The following is a 20528-nucleotide window of genomic DNA, read 5'->3' as shown; positions in this document are numbered from 1 at the left end:
CAGTTTTGGGTCCCTCACTACAAGAAGGACATCGAGGTGCTTGAGTGAGTCCAGAGAAAGGCGATGAAGCTGGTGAGGGGTCTAGAGAAAAAGTCTTATGAGGAGTGTCTGAGGGAGCTGAGATTGTTCAGCCTGGAGAAGAGGAGGCTCAGGGGCGACATTATCGCTCTCTATAGTACATTAAAGGAGGCTTAGCAAAGTGGGGGTTGGTCTATTCTCCCACGTGCCTGGTGACAGGACAAGGGGGAATGGGCTAAAGTTGTGCCAGGGGAGGTTTAGGTTGGATATTAGGAAGAACTTCTTTAGTGAGAGGGTTGTGAGGCATCGGAATGGGCTGCCCAGGGAAGTGGTGGAGCCACCATCCCTGGAGGTCTTTAAAAGACGTTTAGATGTAGAGCTTAGTGATATGGTTTAGTAGAGGACTTGTTAGTGTTAGGTCAGAGGTTCAACTCGATGATCTTGGAGGTCTCTTCCAACCTAAACAATTCTGTGATTCTGTATACATCAGAACTGTATACTCTAAAAGCCTGTGGAGGTGTCAATTACAGTTCCACACCTCAGCCTTGTTTGGAATCTGATATTGTGGACTGAGTTCACTACATTCAATATGGCACTGTCACTGCTAGCCAGTGCAAGGCATACTTAAAATTATCTTATCATTAAATGAAAGGCTTTTGTATGCAACTTTAAGGAGAAAACAACTAACAATTCAATGCAGAATACTCTTTCTGTTACATTACAACCCTTCCCATAATAAATAATCCAGTCAAGATTTACCCTTTTTGTTGCTGTTCTAATAAAGTGAAGACGTTCTTCCTGGAAACATATTGCTTTTTTAAGCTGAACATGAAAGTAAATCTTGAAATATTTAGTTCTTAATAAGGAATGTTTTTTAACTGCACACATTGCACAGTATTTTGACATTTTAGATTTGGTTTATGTCTTAGCCTTTAATTAATATTTTATTACATTTGCACACTTGGAATGCCCTAGAACTGTGACATTCCATGACATATAACACATATCCTTCTTGTGCATGTCTTTTTTTTAATATTTTTTTATTTTTTATTATTTTTTTTTTCTCCTCAGGATGTAATGTCTGGCTCTCTATATCCAACACAAAACACTGATAATGAAAATGAAATACTTAGGGCAATGCTTTCATCAAATATCAGCAATTTATTGAGACAAAGTTGAGAGTGAACATAGAATTATGAAAAAGTAGCATTTTTATTGGAGCATTTATATCAATTGAAGCCAACATTCCTCCACTTTGGTGGAGGTGGATTCATTCCCTACTCTTATTTTAGTAACAGATTTTTCATCCAGCAATATTAAAATAGCTCCACACCTCACAAATCCTCTCCAGCAAAATTCTCAAACTCCTTTTCTTTCCTGGCATCAGTTATAAACTCTTGTTCTACTGAGACAGGGATCTACTTAGAAAAAAAAAAAAAGGGGGGGGGATTTAATTTACTCTGAATTTTCACTTGGTTCATACCAAATTCTTATTCTAGTAATGATTTATACAAGCTGAGGCAGAGGAAGGAGATGCTATAAAGTATTCAATTAGAGAATTCCTTAACAATATGTATACTGTGTTTGGAATCAGCGGTGTGTTGCACAGAAGACCCCCTGTTGCCAGGCAATTGAAGGAAGAAACATATATATCCACACTGTATTCATAGATGTGACCATAGTCTAATACCAACTATGTAGGCTAACTTTGCATTTACTGATTGGGACACTGATATCAGACTTAGTAATCACAGTATGAATTTCATGTCACAGAATGGGCTTCTCAGAATAGCTCAGGCTTCTCATTTCTACCCTGCAGTTTTGTCTATGACTGCACAGCAGTAACTACATGATTTTTTAAGGATGCTGAGAATCCCATAGGCTGCTGAGGGAATTAAGAGTGACACTAAAAAAACTGTCCATTTTTGTGGAGAGCTGCTTCTAAGCTTTTTGCAAATTTCAGAGTTTGTTTCTGAAACCCATTAAATAGAATTTTTCCATGATATGCACATGAATTTGGGCATATATATATGTTCAACTCTTTCAGTGTTGCAGCTATTGACTCACAAATTTTTTTCAAGTGCATCCCAGATACTATACATAGAGTTAAAGCTCTTTTTCAAGTGTTGAATGTCTTAAAATCTGATTATGGTTTCAATCATTCTTGAAGAAATTACAGTCTGAATTTATTGATCAGTTTATTTTTCTATTCACATAGTTGTGTAGGATAAAGAAGTTTTTGCTGTACCACCTTTCTCTGCTAGATTGGGTACTAGTACATACAGATTTGTTTCTTTCCTTTAACCAATAGGTTTCAAATGCATATTTGAGCAAAACTATACAACTCAGACACCAAAATTTACCGTTTGACATTGTTACATTGTTAGCTGGAAAAAAATAATTATAGAGGAGAGGAGAGGAGAGGAGAGGAGAGGAGAGGAGAGGAGAGGAGAGGAGAGGAGAGGAGAGGAGAGGAGAGGAGAGGAGAGGAGAGGAGAGGAGAGGAGAGGAGAGGAGAGGAGAGGAGAGGAGAGGAGAGGAGAGGAGAGGAGAGGAGAGGAGAGGAGAGGAGAGGAGAGGAGAGGAGAGGAGAGGAGAGGAGAGGAGAGGAGAGGAGAGGAGAGGAGAGGAGAGGAGAGGAGAGGAGAGGAGAGGAGAGGAGAGGAGAGGAGAGGAGAGGAGAGGAGAGGAGAGGAGAGGAGAGGAGAGGAGAGGAGAGGAGAGGAGAGGAGAGGAGAGGAGAGGAGAGGAGAGGAGAGGAGAGGAGAGGAGAGGAGAGGAGAGGAGAGGAGAGGAGAGGAGAGGAGAGGAGAGGAGAGGAGAGGAGAGGAGAGGAGAGGAGAGGAGAGGAGAGGAGAGGAGAGGAGAGGAGAGGAGAGGAGAGGAGAGGAGAGGAGAGGAGGGGAGAGGAGGGGAGAGGAGAGGAGAGGAGAGGAGGGGAGAGGAGAGGAGAGGAGAGGAGAGGAGAGGAGAGGAGAGGAGAGGAGAGGAGAGGAGAGGAGAGGAGAGGAGAGGAGAGGAGAGGAGAGGAGAGGAGAGGAGAGGAGAGGAGAGGAGAGGAGAGGAGAGGAGAGGAGAGGAGAGGAGAGGAGAGGAGAGGAGAGGAGAGGAGAGGAGAGGAGAGGAGAGGAGAGGAGAGGAGAGGAGAGGAGAGGAGAGGAGAGGAGAGGAAAGGAAAGGAAAGGAAAGGAAAGGAAAGGAAAGGAAAGGAAAGGAAAGGAAAGGAAAGGAAAGGAAAGGAAAGGAAAGGAAAGGAAAGGAAAGGAAAGGAAAGGAAAGGAAAGGAAAGGAAAGGAAAGGAAAGGAAAGGAAAGGAAAGGAAAGGAAAGGAAAGGAAAGGAAAGGAAAGGAAAGGAAAGGAAAGGAAAGGAAAAATAAAAGAAATATAAAAGAAATATAAAAGAAATATAAAAGAAATATAAAAGAAATATAAAAGAAATATAAAAGAAATAAAAGAAATAAAAGAAATAAAAGAAAAAAGAAAGGAAAAAAGGATTGCAGCCCCATTTATTTACCTTAAGTCTAACTTGAAAATAGCAAGTCATTCCTTCCCCAAGAGCGTGATAGGTATATTAACTGGGCATCTGGGATGCTTGAACAAATGTGATTATTTTCCCAGCTCAACATCCACTGATTTTAAAGATTAACAGTCCCCATATGATCTGTATGGTACAGGTGCAGAACTGACATTTAGAGGGCAGTGTAGACAGAACTGTTCTGTGACATTAAAAGTTGTTTGGCATACAGTAAAAGAGTTTGCTGGTACAAGAAGTGGGTGCACAATTAGGTCTTGAAGGTCAGAGACAGTTTTCATGCTTAATTTAGATCATAAAATAAGGAGTAGCTCCTATTTTCCTTTTTCTTGCACTTATTTAAAGGTAGCTGAGAATATTTAGATGTAGACACCTGAATTTAATCAGATGAGCCTGAGTTTTGTTTTCAACCCTGAATGCTATTTAAAGTGGGTGTAAAAACATCAGTCCCCAACCCCCCCCAAAAACAAAAACAAAAACAAAAACACCACCACCAACAAAAAAACTTTTCCTCTTAGAATAGCATATAAACTGATAGCTAAGACATTTTCTTGAAATGGATTCAAAAATGTAGTAGTTAGACCTATTCTTCTAAGTATGAGATAAGTTTAACCTTGAACTTGTGAATAGAAGGCAGAGAATGAAATAGCAGCAGTTAGAGGAATTTTTATTTTGTGAATCCTCCCTACTTTGTTGCACTTAAAATATATAAAATGTTTAATCCCAGGCCAAATGCAATGTGTTGCATTGCATTAAACTATTTTTACTTCATTTTCATTTCAGCAAGGATGAGAAACACAAAATATTTATAGTTTGATCCAAACATTTTTTCCATCTTGGCTGTTAAACAGAGAAAGCATCTATTCAAACAACCATAAAGTCCTGATATTGATCTCATACCAGACAAAATCAGGAATTACTCCAATAATATTATTTGTGTATGCTGTTATAAAATGATGCTATATAAATGAAATCAGAATCAGACCTTGATAACCGTCCTCATGTAGAAGAAACATGTTGAAACCTCATCTAGACAGGAGGAAATGAACAGCAAAGCTCATATCAAGAATGTATTCCAATGGTGTAATAGTTCCAGACAAGTTCCAATTTGAAAACTTTATTTCAGAATAAAAATAGCTTTATTCCATGCTAAAGCTAAATCAGCTAAGCTGATTCTAGTCTTTGTAAATCAATTATTTGGGATTAAACTTTATATATATATATATATATATATATATATATATATATATATATATATATATATATGAATTAGTGTCCTCACAGGGAGACATTATGTAATAGTTATTGTGAAGTAGTTGTTTCAGAAAGCTACCAGTCAAGGAAACATTTATCCAGTGCATATTGAAGGAATGTGCACCATCTTTTTCAATGGATGACAACTTTACCTTTTCTGTTTTCTCTCTTCCTTTTTATAACAATTTTCCTCTTCATTTCCTTGCTTTATAGTACTTTTACCACTTCAGCTTTCTTACAAAGCTTCAGTAAAAAGTCTAAATGATTATTTCATGTTCCAAGCTACTTGCACAGCCAAGAGAAACAAAATCTGTTGAGAACAACAAAAAATAATAATAAAAAAATAATAAAAATAAAAAGGCAAAGAGATTGTTTAGATATTTCAATGAGCTGTGATGTCAGTGTCAAAAATATGATGAACAGTGACATAACTTGATAAACCAATGCTTTATTTTTACATTTGCATTGAGATATGATCCTTGGGAAAAAAAAATAAAGTGGTGGGTAGGGTTGAGGGAGAGAGTTTTCAAACAGATGACACAGATGGTCATAAAGCACGATACATTGTTTCTTTCAATCACATATCTGCATCTTGCCCAGAACAGTGACAACATGGAAAACTGCCATGAACACATATTCCTCATTGAAGAAGTCTTTGAAAGCAGTTTGGAAGGAATCATGGGAATACTGAATTATAAGAATCCAAAAACTAAGGTGTAGATGAGTGACTAGTAGCTGAAAAGAAATAGGAGAAAGTCTGAACTGATTCAGACTAAGGGTCTGTTTTACCCTTTCTCTACCTTTCTCTAACAGTGGCCTTAAACATAGGCATGAAGGAAGAACAGAGCCAACACATATGACAGTTCCCTTAAGTATTTTGCTAGCCATTATTTTTTATCATCCCTTAAAGCCTGATGTGGTCTGTCTATCTAGTAACTGCAGTAGATCTGTATTTCCAGCACTTGCCAAATTTCCATTTAAAATCATGCAAGTTTTGGAAATTAATGGGCTTTCTGTCTCATGGAGGTCTCTGTTCTTGATTCACAACCACCTCATCTTGTTTTGACCCTGACTAATCCTGGTTTCATCTGTAGGCCCTTTGTTCTTGTGTGGGAAGAGCTAGCAGTTTACCTTCTGAATGCCACTCATGATTATGTAGACCTCTTTCATATTACCAGAGACTTCTAACCACAGTCTGTCTGTCTGTGCTGTATAATCAGTCACTAGCAGGAATTACCCCTGTGCCTACAAAATGAATGTCTCCATCTTTAGGTTTAACAGGTTTTCAGACTTTATAAAAACAAAGCAACTGTTGTCATCATTATGGGAAGTCAGACACTCAAGAGGAAATCAGCTCTCTAGAATGGAAAGTTCCCTGACTTTTGTTATTGTTTCTGGGATGTGATGTGTTTTACACTGTTGCTTCATCCCTTTAGCTTTTGTGTTGTCTCAGTTCTCCAGTATTGATACTTCCAGAATCAATACTGGGAGACACTTCTTTCTCTCAGACCCTTCTGTTACAGTCTCTGAAACTCGGTGGATTAGGGAATACTCCTTGCTACTCTTTGTAATTGGAGTTGTTAAAATGGTCACTTCAAGAACATTTTATAACACTACTTTTTCTGATCATTGTCCTAAAGGAATGGCATGCCTTAAAGCTTTGCCAGCTGTCTCAAAATCCTTTTTAACATAAGCCAAGGCTAACGCACATAAAAGCACACATTTATGCTATTTAAAACAGACTGCATAGTCACAAAGTTTGCAGGAAAAGTGAAGAGGAACAAAAGAAAGTAATGCACCTCCTTAATTAGCACATGGATGAATTGGCCTCATCCCATGTGGTTGGGCTTCCAGAACATAAAAGGCATCTCAGAATTCTCCACTGAAAATGCTTGTCCTCATATAATCCTATTTATTCTCATGTTTATAAAACAGACTTGGGGAACCACATTTCCTTTGCTAGTTTAATATTTGTGGGTAGATTCAAGTAAAATCTCTGAATCGTCTGACTTCTGAGTCACTGACTCAGTTCTGGTCTGGCTGGATGTGGATGTGGAGTTCTGACTCCACATAGTTCTCACCTGGCAATAAAATTAATATATTTGGTCAAGCATTGAAGAGTTGTTTACTCAGTGTGAAGCAGTGCTTCTTACTGTTAGGCAATGTTCAAAACCAATTAAACAAACAAACAAACAACAACAGCAACATCAAAACAGTGAAGTCTCTTTACTTACTGGACCTTCAGATATAACTTGCTAATCCAATTTTGTAATATTTCTGAATTAACATCAATGTGGGCTCTAATCCTATGGCATGGTACGAACGGGTCATCAAGTGCAGCAGTAGATAGAAGGAGTTTCTGTCCTCCCTGCACTGCAGTGATGGATACTGTATCACAGTATTTTGAAGGCCATATAGTCTACTCCTGCAACTGAGGAAGCACAAGGGTATGCTTCCCTTCTAGGAAGACTGAATGTGGATAGAAGGACTAATTCAGGACAACCCAGCAAAAATATTGGAATATTGTATCTGTTCCAAGAAAGATAAAATAAATAGTCATTATTAAAAACACTACCAGCAACTAAGAAAATGGCAAATGGAATCATAATTTCTCCTTTCAGAAGAAACAAAATTTGTTTTACAAAGATGAGAAAAATCTAAAATTTTCAAAAGAAGAAGGGCATTGGGGGCATCTATATCACAAGAAATCTGGAAACCAAAAATGTAACAAGGTAAGAAAAAAGACTAATTCATCTGTAACTGAGAACAACTAGAATTGTGCATGTTGTGGATGTCCTAACCCTTTCCTTATTCTTAAAGTTTGGAAGAAGAAGAATTTTTTTCATACAATGCCTGTGTTAAGTGTCTGAACACTCAACCTCTACACAAGTTTTTCAGATGGAAAAGAATAAAAGAGAAGTTACTGGACTAAATGATCCACTTTCTTACTCATTTTGGTATTTCCCCAAGAAGATAAATATTTAATGAACTTTTGAAATGGTTGTTATAGGTTGTTATATCTTCTTTGTTATAGCATTAAGGAAGATCAGAGATCTTAATCATGTAGCACAAAAGGGAAAAACACAGGAAACCTCTTCTACACACATAATGATTTTTCCAGAAAAAAAAAAAAATATATATATATATATATATACATATATACATATATACATAAATAATATAAAATATTATAAAAATAATATATATATATATAAATATATATATAAATATATATATATATTGACATTTTATAGGCCTTAATATGCCTAAAAATAGAGAGAAACATATTTGAGTTTTATGATAATATCTGCTCTCGTAATTTTAAATAAAATAAATGCATATGAACCATTCTCTTCAGTTGTAATCTTGAAATTTCATTGAAAAATTACCATATAAATGTACCTAATTTAACACCTCATTCTTTCCTGCTGTGAAGATTTATGGATATCATTACTCCTAGGAATGTTGCTGTTGCGTTGTTCTCATTTTATACTGTCTAAATGAGTGAGAGAAATCTTACATTTTTGAGTTCTCCTGTATTAGCTGAGTCTGAAACTTTAAGGCACAGAGTAAGCCATGGAAAATAAGTTAAATATGTGTTTTGACCTTCTGCTGCTTGTATGAACCTGGCATTTTTAAAACCTTTGTTTTCTACAAGAAATGTCTTCCCAGCAAACAGTATATGCTCATAGACAAAAACAACGAGAAAAAGAAAAAGCACAATCCAGATGCTTAGACATTGTAATCTATCTTCAGCTTTTACATAGGTTGAGTTTCTGAATATTCTGTTAAACTGCTATAACTGATATAGGCCAGTGTTTTCCTAATGAATGTCATCAATTCCTGTTTCAGGTTGTCAGCAGTCTACCAAGTAGAAGTTATCTCACGCTGGGAAAAATGGTGTTTGGTGGGGATGAGCAGCATGTGGCTGCTGCTCCTTGGTCTTTGGTCCCATAACAGAATAGACAAGTTATTAACAAAAGCTTGTTTAAGCACTGCATTTGTCACTTCAGTGCTCAGCAATTCTGGTCATCCTTAACCACAGTTTTTGAGTCCAGTTTATACTCAATCACAGAGAATCTGCAGTCTCTAAGCTGATTGAAATTGTCATAAAGTGCTTCATAGAAACCTAAAGGAATTTTGTTGTGAGCATGTCTGTAATACGGTAAAGTTAGTGTTAGAAGTACTTTAAAAGTTGGAAATAATGGAATTCTCATATAAAAAGATGATGAGGTTCTCAGTGAAGTGAAGCAACATATTTTGCATAATGGAGGACATAACTAAAATGAAATACTCAGAGCTTATTCCTAACGAATGTAAACAAGTTCTCTTTTAATTATACAATTTCTATCACAGTGAGTGCATGTTAATGAACAGGGTTGTTTTTTATTGAGTCATGAATTGGAAAAGTGCTTTTTCTCCATGTTAGATTTTCTTTTTCAAAGTTGATTTCAGACTAGTTTCTGTTTGAACTTGCTCTAGAGTTTACCAGATGTTCTCTTTGGACTCCATATTACTGCATCATGTTCATTGGAGTTCACAGATGGGCTACAGATTAGTTCAGTTTCCACTGAACTAATGAAAACCTAATGAAATCCATATATGTACTTAACATTTGAGAATACAGTACAATATAATACTTTCTGTTACTGTTTGTCATTCATGGTTAAATTGGCAGAGCAAATGTAAGCCTCTGAGAGACAATGCACGTTTGCAAACAGCCAGAAGATTTTTCTTGTCTACTGTCCTATTGTGTGTGTATGTGCCCTGTGATATCTCTTTGTAGCAGATACTGCACTTTTAGAAGTGGATGAGTTTTGCTTCTGTTACAGCTAGTAGAAAAAGAAAACTAAATGTCAGATATGGAAAGTGTTCAAAAGCACGTGTTGAAAGAGTCAGTTGAACCGGAGGATAAGGTAATTGGAGTGGATACAATGTTCAGGAACAATCAATGACAAACCAGGAAGAAATAACAGTAGTGGGCAAATAACCCCTAATACTTCACGCTTCTTACAGTCTGGCATATGAGTGCTTGGTACAAAGGGTTTTGCAAGATGAAGTCTAACCACAGGACAGACACAAATGGTGTTCCCCAGAGGTCAATACTGTTCAGTGTCTGCAGGGAAGGAATACACCCTCTGCAAGTCCATGGGCAAAACTACATCATGAGGACCAATCAACATGAAAGAAGCCAGGGCTGCAGGGCTGCTGTTCAGATGGATAAGGACAGCCTGGAGAAATAGGCAGATGAGAACTTCATGTAGTTAAATAGAAGCAAGTGTGAAGTCCTACATCTGGGACAGAAAAACACTATGCAGCAGTGCAGGCTGGGGGTCATCTGGAAAAATAAACAAACAAACAAACAAATAAATAAATGAATAGCAGCTTTGCAGAAGAGGACAAAGTGATCCCGGGAGTCAACATATCAAGCACTAATTAGTAGTGTGCCTTTGCAGCAATGAAGACCAACATACTGAGACATGTTATCAAAAGTATAGCGAGCAGATAAGGAAAATGATTACTTGTTCATTTCCCTCTATTCAGACCTTGTCAGACCACATCTGGAAATGTCCAGGTTTGGATTTCCCAGTACAAGAAAGGTATTGACAAACTTAAGGGTCCAGGGCAAGGCCACCATGGTCATTCAGAGGTACAAGACACACATGTAGGGATTGAAAGAAGTGGGTTTTTGTTTGCTTTTTTTTTTTTTTTCTGTTTGTTTTTGTTATTTTTCATTTTTGTTTTGTGTTTTGTTTTGTCTCCCTTGCAGGTCCCTGCTCCTATGACATGTCAGGCAGATTCAGACCACCAGTCTCCAGGGCTGCTGACTGGAGCTGGAGCTTCAGCAGTTCTCAGAGTGGGCTGTCCTGTGGCAGGTTTCTGAAAAGCATGAACATCCTGGCTAACAAGCTCCAGCACTCCTCAGTATCTCATGTGGCAAGCTGTTACAGAAGCCAGGGATGCTGGAGAGCAAGGTGTGTTTCAGAAACATGGACATACTCCTGTAAGTGGAAACAGTGGTCTTGGCTTTTCATCTCCCCCCAAAAAGCCTTTTCAAACTATCATTATTTTTTTTTTTTTTCAGAAATGACGTTAAGCTTCCCAGACAGGTACATGACTGTGCTGAAGATCCATCTGTTTTAGACTAAGCTTTTTAGTCTAGTCACAGGGCATACAGTAGTCACTGTATAGCCTATATAGCCTCATCTGAGGCAGAGCTCTCTTCAGATTTTCCAAAGCAATGGGTAGCAAGTACAGTACAGGTATCATAATACTGCTTTCTCTTGTTCTTAAAAATAATAATAATAATAATAATAATTTAAAAAAAATGACTCCACAGTACATTCCTACCTTGTAGACACATGGAAAGACAGATGACCTGAGAAAAATGATGAAAGTAGATTAATATTACAGTTGTGCTTTATACCCTGGAGAAAACACGTGTTTTTGGTGTTCTCTGCTCATGGGAGTGTGTTTAGGGGAATTGAGCACATTTGACTGCATATATCAGTGTCTGCACCCGTTTTTTAATGGTTGTTACTATTCTTTATATGAAGAGTATTTTCTGGGTATTATGAAGCAGTATAATATACAGTGCAGGTGATACTAAATATGATTAACATTTAAATCATTGCAGTCTGACAACAAGGATTACCATAACAAGGAGATGAAGATGTGCAATGCATAAATCAAGTGCAAGCATTAGCTTTTTTAGGTCTTGATCATGTTTAAAGAGAAATATCCACATGTGTTACTCATAGCTCTTTAAATTATAGACATGTTTGCACACCTCTGAGAAAACAGAAGACATTCCTATATCAAGTTAGAGTAACGATATATATTTTCTCTCTGAAGAGTGCTCTACCTCAGTTTCCCAACAGTATTTCTCCTTTCCCTTTTAATTTATTTTTCATGCACAGGACATAAATGACTGGGGCTTAGAATATGACCCAGAAAGTTACTAGGCAAATGGATGTAAAAATTTATACTTTGAAAAACTAATCATCCAAAAAGATTAAACAAACAAACAAACAAACAAAAACATATAAATAAATTGATGACGAACAGAGCATGTGAGCAAGCACCTTAAAACACCGAATTTCAGTACATTAGTTAACATGCTTTTGGTTTTGTTGTTTAAAAGCTTGTGAATCATCTCAAGTTCTTTGTTAGCTGGAAGGAGGTGGAAAGTATTGGGTATGAATGAAGAGAAGAAAAGGAAACTGGCACAAAATTTGGCAGCTGTGGCTAAGGAAAGTATGTTTAACTATTCAAGAATTACCTTAAAAGCCAGAATCCTCAGCTTTGGAGGTCCGCTAATACCACCAAAGTAACAGAAAGAGGACTTCAGGTTACATTAATGCATTATTCAAATAGGATTTATCTTATCCATAACCTTTCCTGGACTGATATACATAAAGTAAAGAGATTTCTTGACGGACAGTGTCTTACATGTATACCACAAATGTCAAGTTGGAAGCAGTGAAAATAAGACCTAGGAGAAAATCAAGTTAAAATAGACAAATAAAAACACACCTCTATAAAGTGGCAGTGAATTTATGGAATTTGTAGCTATAAGAGATCATGGAGACAGACTGTGTCAGAAAGTTCAAAAACTAGTTGAGTAGATTTGGTGATACCAGGCTGACAGATGTCAAAGAGAAGGACACAACCCTATCATTCCTCATTCAGTGACTGTATGCTGGGAGCTGCCAAGGATGCACCACAGACAGTGCCCAAGCTTGTGTGTTACCCTGCTGCCAGAGACAGAACACTTCCTTCTGTAGGCTACTGGTTTGTCCATCACACAGCTGTGCTCTTGTGGAGGTGCAGAAAGGTATGTTATACACTCCAGAAACCCCAGAACATCTGGAATAATCTTATGAGATCTTCAACTATGAGACCTCAGCTTATAGTTGAGGTCTTATCTATGTCAATCAATCCTGTCCTTAGCACTGCTGGTTCAGGAATGTCTGCAGTCTGTCCTGCAGAAGCTTCTCCTTCAGTTTCTCCACAGTTTAATGCTAGCTTCTTTATACAGATATGCTCAGCAACTCACAGCAGCCTCAGATTTCTACCTTCTGCAGCAAGCTGACCAATTAACTGGGAACTGCCTTAGCCACATCTCTCTCCTCTGTGATTCTTCTGAGAGAAGAAGCAAATGATGCCTAATGGGAAGAAGCATTCTGGTTTGCTGCTTCCTTATGCTTCCTTAATACTGTCACCTTATGCTGACAGTATTCCTGGAGAAGTGCACTACAGTGATCCTCTGGCCTGAACGCAGACCATGTCTTTCCTTTAGTCTCTTGGTTAGCATTAGTGTCAACTCTGTCAAAGAACTCCAGAACTCATTAAGTGACAGAGAAAGTGTGGCCAGTTTCATATTGTCCATCAACTTTAATTACAAACTATTTTCTGCATGGAGAAACTGTTCAGGACAATTATATGAACTTGAGAAAGGAGAAAATCACCATAACAAACTGCCTCATTTAACCAGCTATTACTGATCATTGAAAGTATTTCAACTATCATATTTTTTATTCCTCCATCAGAAAATAAACTGTGATATTTTCCACATGAAACAGCAGCAGAGTGGAAGCACTGCCTTTGCTTAATCTCCTGTTTTTTTGGTCGACATGTAAACTGGCCCCCAGCTTACTTGGAGCCAGCTTTGCTGGCTGGGCTAATGAGGTTTCCAGACCTGCATCCTCTGCCTGTGATGGTTGTTCCTCACACATCTTCAGAGCTCCCAGAATACCAGAGAAGGGGTTGACCTTCAGAGAAGCACATAAGAAAGGGAGTGCAAGAAGATGGTTCTTTATTTACCCAATCTTTAAAGGAAAGTAGTGACCTCTTCAGCTCCAGGACTGTCCTTTCTCATTTCAGGCACAAGTGAATGGTTTCAGTTTTAGTCCTTTAGTGTCTTTTGATAGTGGCTTGGTAGGTACAATCAAACGAACCCTAGAACACAATTTTCTGTGCCAGATTTGGATTCTGAAAACATGCATATTAAGAAATTGGGCTGACCACATATCAAAAGTCTTTTGTACAGAAACACAGCCAGAAATTCAAAATATTAGCTTCTGAGGTTTTGTGAAATTAGGAGCAGCAAAAGAGATATGTATTTACTATATTGCTTTCAAAACTTGAAAAAAGATAATTGAAAACAAGTCTACATTGATTCTAAATTACTCTAATGACTCTAATGTATCTTTTAGCATACTTAAAACTTATTATTGGAACATATAGATGGACATTAAATGATGATCAAAATCTGCAGCATCTGAATCTCCAATACTTATACCAAATTCAAGGAACACTTTAGACTTATCAGTGATACTAACATATATCTTAGTTGCCTACTGAAGTCTTTTTGTGGGTTTAACTGACTGCTATCTTCATTTTACATGCAGCATTGCAAAAGGCAATCGCATAGTGATGCTACTCATTTAGCAACTATGGGCTTCTAAAACACTATAAGTATCACTACTGAATTTAGCACAGCTGAATATCACCTTGTTTTATTGACATACCAACACAAATGAAGCAAACAAATTTGTGCAAGTACTTTAAGGAATGTTAAGTTATGATCTTGTAGAATCCCAAACTAGATATTTTTAGAAAAAGTAGGCTGAGACTCATAAATTCATGAACTGTCAATGAAAGGGTGACAAAAGACCTAACTACTTTATGAACTCTGAGGATATTTAGAACATTCAAGCCTGTTTTGCTACTTTTGTAGACACATAAATGTATTTTTGAACTGAAAAGGCCTTGGTAACTGTCTGGAAGTCCACTTGTATAATTCTTCATCTTAAAAGTACCACAACTTATAGCTGACACTTCTACTACAACCTCTTTTTTTTGTTTGTTTGTTTGTTTTTTAGTTAGTTTGTTGTTTGTTTGTTTGTTTTTTTTCCTATATGCATGAATTAATGCCAAAATATCAAAAAGATGCTCTTTTTCTTTCTAATGGGTTATGCTCAACAACAGTTTCCCAATAACTTGTTAACTCTGCAGGGATTTCTTCTCTTTAATTTTCCAATGACAAATACAAATAGCAAAATGTGACCCCAGTTGTGCTCATTGTTATTTATTCAGGTCATTTGAACTAAAATACTAAGATCTTTGAAAAAGAATTTTTGTGGGAAAGGGAAAAAAAAAAGTCATAACACTAATATGAGAAATCAGATCTAGTTAAATCTTGCCTCTTTACTTTTTTTTTTTTTCTTTTTTAAGGATTATATCCATTTTTAAAAGCAATAGATCCATTACAACAGCTCCTCAGCCTTAAAACATACAAGACTTCATCCAAAGAATGATGAGATACTAGAAGCACACACGAAGAAGTTTTTATACCTGCACAAATTCACACAGAGTATTTTCCAACGTATAAATGGTGGTCATAGCTAATACTTGGGGCAACTAGGGAAAAGTATTTGACAATTTTTTTAAAGAGGTCTTAGAAATGTTAAATATTTTATAATCTTTCAAAGGAGCTAGTTTTCAATAGCTCCTCCAAACTCATGTGTACGCTTATGCATGAATTTTCAAAAACAAAAACCTCTATCCTATTTTTTTTCCTGGATTTTCTTTTTATTATTTTCATACCTATGCATCTCCTCTGAAATCACAGTCACAGAATGGTTTCTGAAGCATGGCAGGGATCATAAAGATCATATAATTCCACCCCCCCTACCACGGGCAGGTACACCTTCCAATAGACCAATTCGTTCAAAGCCCCATCCAACCTGAACTTGAACATTTCCAGGGATGTGGCTCCTCTGGGCAACATGTGCCATTGCCTCACCACCCTCATAGTAAAGAATTTCTTCGTAATATTTCTTCCTTCTAAATCTAGTCTTTTTTGGTTTAAAACTTGTGGATCACAGAATAAGTGAAATTTTCTTCTGCACTCATTTTTCAGAGTGAACATGTCAGGACTGGTATGGGCATGTTTGACACCACCTCAGAGAAGGAGAGTGGAAGTAGTAAGCCCTGATATCTCTTAATTTCTTTGATTCTCACCTGTGGTTATTTGGCCTCAAAGAAACTGCAATTCAGCTCTGATGTTTCCCATTCTTTTTATATTAACCAGACTGTGACTTTTAGAGTGTACCTGGTGCTATGAGACCTCCATGTTCCATTAAAGGAGATCAAGTTTAGGAAGTTTAATTTGAAGAATTAAAAACAGCCTGTTAAACAAGATAGTGGCACAGGTTTATGAAGTAAAGCCTCTACAAGACAATGTAACACAGTGATGAAATGTAGTGCAATGCTGAAATTATTATTGGCATTTTTTTTCTAAAAATCTGACACTACACATAAAATGTTTCAAACGTGATGGTAAGAATCAGACAGGCTTGATTTAGTTTTGTGAGTGTAACTGAATTCAACTCTGGATATATTTCAGCATGGTGAATCTGTCCATTTGCCACATGAGCTGCTTTGATTTGGGATTTTTACATGTTTAAGGAAAATAAATCTAACCATTATGTATAATGTTTTTATTCAGAGCGTGCCATTTTAATTAATCCTTTTAATACAGGAAGCTGGACCATCTGAGACACATACAACCTGAGAATCAAGGAAGGGACTGAAATGGACTGTCTTAGGCCTCCTAATATTATTACAGCTCTAAGGACAAGAGGCACACATTTAGCTACCCATTGAATCAACGGAAAGCAGTAGGCCTCTTCACTTCATTTTACAGATGTTTGGTTAAATGCCTTATGTAATTGAAGTAGAGAGTGTGAATACTGCTTCTGATAAGAATACAGCTATATAGTCCCAAGCAATATATACTGGAGTGATTATGGAAGATAAGAGGACTCAATGGAACCGTATCAGCATTCAAAAGATGGTGTCTAAAGGTCCCCAGAAACGTTCACCATTCTGTAAAAACAACTGATTTGGAAAGACCCTATTTGTATCCTTTAATTACATTTCCCACGTTCTGCAGTAAATGCCATTCCTTTGAGAGAGGAACCTTCAAGCCTGTGTCACTGGGATCAAACATTCAAGAAATGCGATGGGGGGAAGCACAGGCATCAGCAGATGGCAGCTTGCTTAACCCAAGCACCAGATGAAAAGCAAATGTATTAAGAGCTCTGACGTCAAAAGACAGGCATCTTTCCAAGAGAAATTCTGTCAGAACTTCATATAAATCAAAAGACAGATTGTGAAGCTTTTTATTGGCAATAGCACTTGTTCATGAAGTAAGATAAATGAGTAGGGAGCAGAAAGGTAAGCCAAAAGGCATCTTCATTTTGCAGACCTTGCCTTGCAGCTGTGGAATTTCCTGAACTGACAATTGTTAAGAAAAGCCAGCGATGCTGTATTCACATCCACAATTAACTGCTAAGAAAAGAAAATTGCAATCACAAGATTTGCTTGCTAAGTAGATATTTAATTTGAATTTGAAACAAAAAGGTACTTTTTAGCCTGCTTTGCACATCTCTTACTGTGGTTAGAGCCAGAACCTTAATGCCAAGTAAATTTAAAGCTGCTCTAAACTACTTATGCATTTGGATGTCTTTCTCTGAGTATTATGGTGGCATAAAGCTCAGCCAGGAATGAAAGTTCTGATCATGGGTTCAAAAACTCTCTGGAGACATTTCCAGACTGTCGCTTCTAAGATAATTGGAAAGTAGACAAGTGTTTCAGTAACAACAGTCCAAGGGACAATCTGTCCTCAAAATCACTCCTGCAGACAAAATGCATGATGCATAATGCTATTTGCCCAAGCCTAGATTGCTTCTCCAAGAGAGAGCTACAGCCAATACCTTAATATGAATCTTGAAGTATGTAAACCTTATTGCTTTTTGAATGTCTAGTCAAACCTGGCAGTTTTAAAGTACCTGAAAAAAAAAATATTTTTATGCATTTTTCCTAGCACTGTAGGATAAATATACTCAAGACTACCTTTTTTTTTTTTTTTTTTTTTTTTTTCTATTCCAAAATGACTTCACTAAACAACATCCAGTACAGACTGCCAAAAAGCAATTTACCTTCTGAGAGAGATTTCCTTCTGAGGTGCCTATCTCTCATTTTTATCTACATAAATTTAGTGAGGAAACTTGAATTTAGACAATGAACTTGAGGGCTGAGATCTGTTTGTAGACTGCTTATGCTGTTGAGGGGAAAAGATCAAATCATTGCTTTCACACTTACATATCTTGCAGCATATACCTTTGTGTTCAATGGTGGTTAACATTCAAGTAGACACTACCATTGCTGTACCTATCTGAATCTGTAAATGAAATTAAATCTTTTTCTTTATCTATTTTAAACAAATAATATTTGCACAGTCTTTATCTTTACCTGTTTTTTTGTTGTTTGTTTGTTTGTTTGTTTTGTTTTGTTTTTTACAGGTATTTACAGGTTTTTTTTTTCATCTTAAATTGTAAACTGATAACATTGTTTATTTTGTGCTATAGAAATCAAACCTCAAATTTGAAAAAAAATGCATGTTTGAAATTAAAATAAATTATTTTAAAGAGATACTTGTTCTTGAGGAAAACTCACACTAAGCAACAAAATCCTCTGAAGACATACACAAACAAATACTTATTGTCCAAAAAATCAATGTTCATGAAAAATGAAGAAAAATAGAGAAAAGTAAAGAAAAACTTGAACTCATCATTGAACAAATATTTTTTAGAACTGGAAAATGATCCTATGAATAATAAATCTATGTCATACTTAAAAAAAAAAAACTTTCAAAAAGTTTCATATGTTGAGAATCTGTTATGATAAATTTAATTTAATAGAATTTTAAATTAATAAATTTACTGGATGCACTCAGAAAAAAATCTGTGGAATTTTTTAGGACAACATTAAAAACAAAAAGAAAATTGCAAAGATTTAAGAATATAAATCAAATTCCTTGTAAGGAAAAATGATGCATTCATATCCTAATGTTAATTTTAATATTTCATCAGGAAGATCACTAAGATTGTAAGTATCTGACATGAAGATCTGAACAGAAAAAAAATAGGGACACCTTAGTTACTTTATCACAAGCATTGAAACAGTGCTGCAAAACATGATGGCCTGAGGTGGGTATGAAAGCTTTGTAGGTCATACCTACTCCTTCAACAATATGAGGAAGTGGAATAAATGGCACCAACCTAATTTGGCCAACAGTATAAGGCTTGATTCAGAGAAAATAGTGTAATTGTATGTCCTTCTGCTTTGTGTGTTGCGGAATGATGAAGTTCACAATGACAGCATCTAAACTATGATCAAAATTTGTATTCCATGGAACCGCTTCCTGGAGCTTTAACATCCTTCGCCATTTCTTAGACATTTTAATTTTAGTTGGATTTGCTTCAGTATACCTATATGGTAGCTTTATATTTTGTAACTTTAGCACCTGTGATTCTAATAAAGGAAGGAAACCTATTAAAATGGTATAGCTTTCTGGTCTAGATGATTTCCACCAGCATGGGTCAGACACTCCCAGTCAACTGCAGGTGATAGTAAAAGTTATTATGTGTTGATGCTGAGACAGAAGTCAGTAGGTAGCAAACATTGACTTGGCTGATATGGTGGTGAAAGCATACTCACCAGGTCAGTGTTCATTTGTTCATTTGACATAAACTCGAGAACAGAGATCAAACTGTTAAGAGAGAAGGCAGACTGAGGAGAAATCAAGAATGGAGAGTGTGTTCCTCTCCACTACCATTTCTAGTTTTGAAAGTGAGTGATTAGTGACTGAAAAGTGAGTGATTAGTGAGTGATTAGCAGCGATGACAATGCTGTTTTGCCCGACAGCTTGTTTGTATGTTTCCCTTGTTTTCAATTTCATTTTATCTCCTCAAGCCTATATGCATAAAACATGTTGGAAACTGTTCTCATCAGAACAGTCAACAGTGTTCTAGTTCTAGTACTCTAGGAACAGCCCTAGAAATCACAGAGAACAGAATACCATAGGATACTTACGCATTTAAACTTCTGCATGTGAATCCTCTTCAGAGATTCTTAAGCCTGCACCTTTACCGCAGTCCTTGTGTTCTGGTTATTCAAATCTGGAAGATGCTGACATGCATCAGACTTCCCCTTCAGTCTGTTCTGCCTGGAAATGGGATGTTCACAGGTCTCAGCTCAGCATAAGGTAGTCAGGAAGACAGGGCATACAGAGAAATCCAGGAGTCATGTCCCAGAAAAGACATAGGCCAACTTTTCCTGGGCCTAGATATCAAGTTCTAGAATTGAACTGTTTTCCAGACATCCAGATGGCAGGCATAATATATACCTAATTCCTTTTAAGGCTACAGCATTCAACAGTTTAAATGAAATACTTTAAACATCCCTATTGAACAGATATGGAACTGAGGTACAAAACTGAAACCATTGTTCTCTAAATCCTTCAAGCATTTATCTTCCAGCCGTCACATAGGAGCTCTGGACCAAAATTCATAGACTGTTATATTCTAACAACAGTGACATGTTTTAGCTCCAACCATCTTTCTTTCTTTCTGCCTTTCTTTCTGCCTTTCTTTCTGTCTTTTCCTTCCTTCCTTCCTTCCTTCCTTCCTTCCTTCCTTCCTTCCTTCCTTCCTTCCTTCCTTCCTTCCTTCCTTCCTTCCTTCCTTCCTTCCTTCCTTCCTTCCTTCCTTCCTTTTTCCTATAGCATGATTTCTAACATGTGAGAGACTGGTTTCAGTCTTTTTTCAGCTGTTGATTTTGACTAGGCTTCTTAACACAAACCAGATGTCT

General features: G+C 36.9%; 1 long non-coding RNA gene across 1 annotated transcript in view; it reads left to right on the top strand.

The window, feature by feature from the left end:
• Nucleotides 1-9178: 9178 nt before the first annotated feature.
• Nucleotides 9179-20528, top strand: part of LOC137854577 (uncharacterized) — an 86501-nt gene continuing 75151 nt past the window's right edge. Inside the window, exons 1-2 of the long non-coding RNA XR_011095254.1 lie at nucleotides 9179-10809; nucleotides 12498-12642. This is a non-coding gene — a long non-coding RNA (uncharacterized lncRNA). The remainder of the gene's footprint in view (nucleotides 10810-12497; nucleotides 12643-20528) is intronic.

Source organism: Anas acuta, chromosome 3 (genome assembly GCF_963932015.1).
Source record: "Anas acuta chromosome 3, bAnaAcu1.1, whole genome shotgun sequence".
Lineage (NCBI taxonomy): Eukaryota > Metazoa > Chordata > Aves > Anseriformes > Anatidae > Anas > Anas acuta.
Note: the sequence above shows the minus strand (reverse complement) of the source record. Positions and strands in the feature narration are given on the sequence as shown.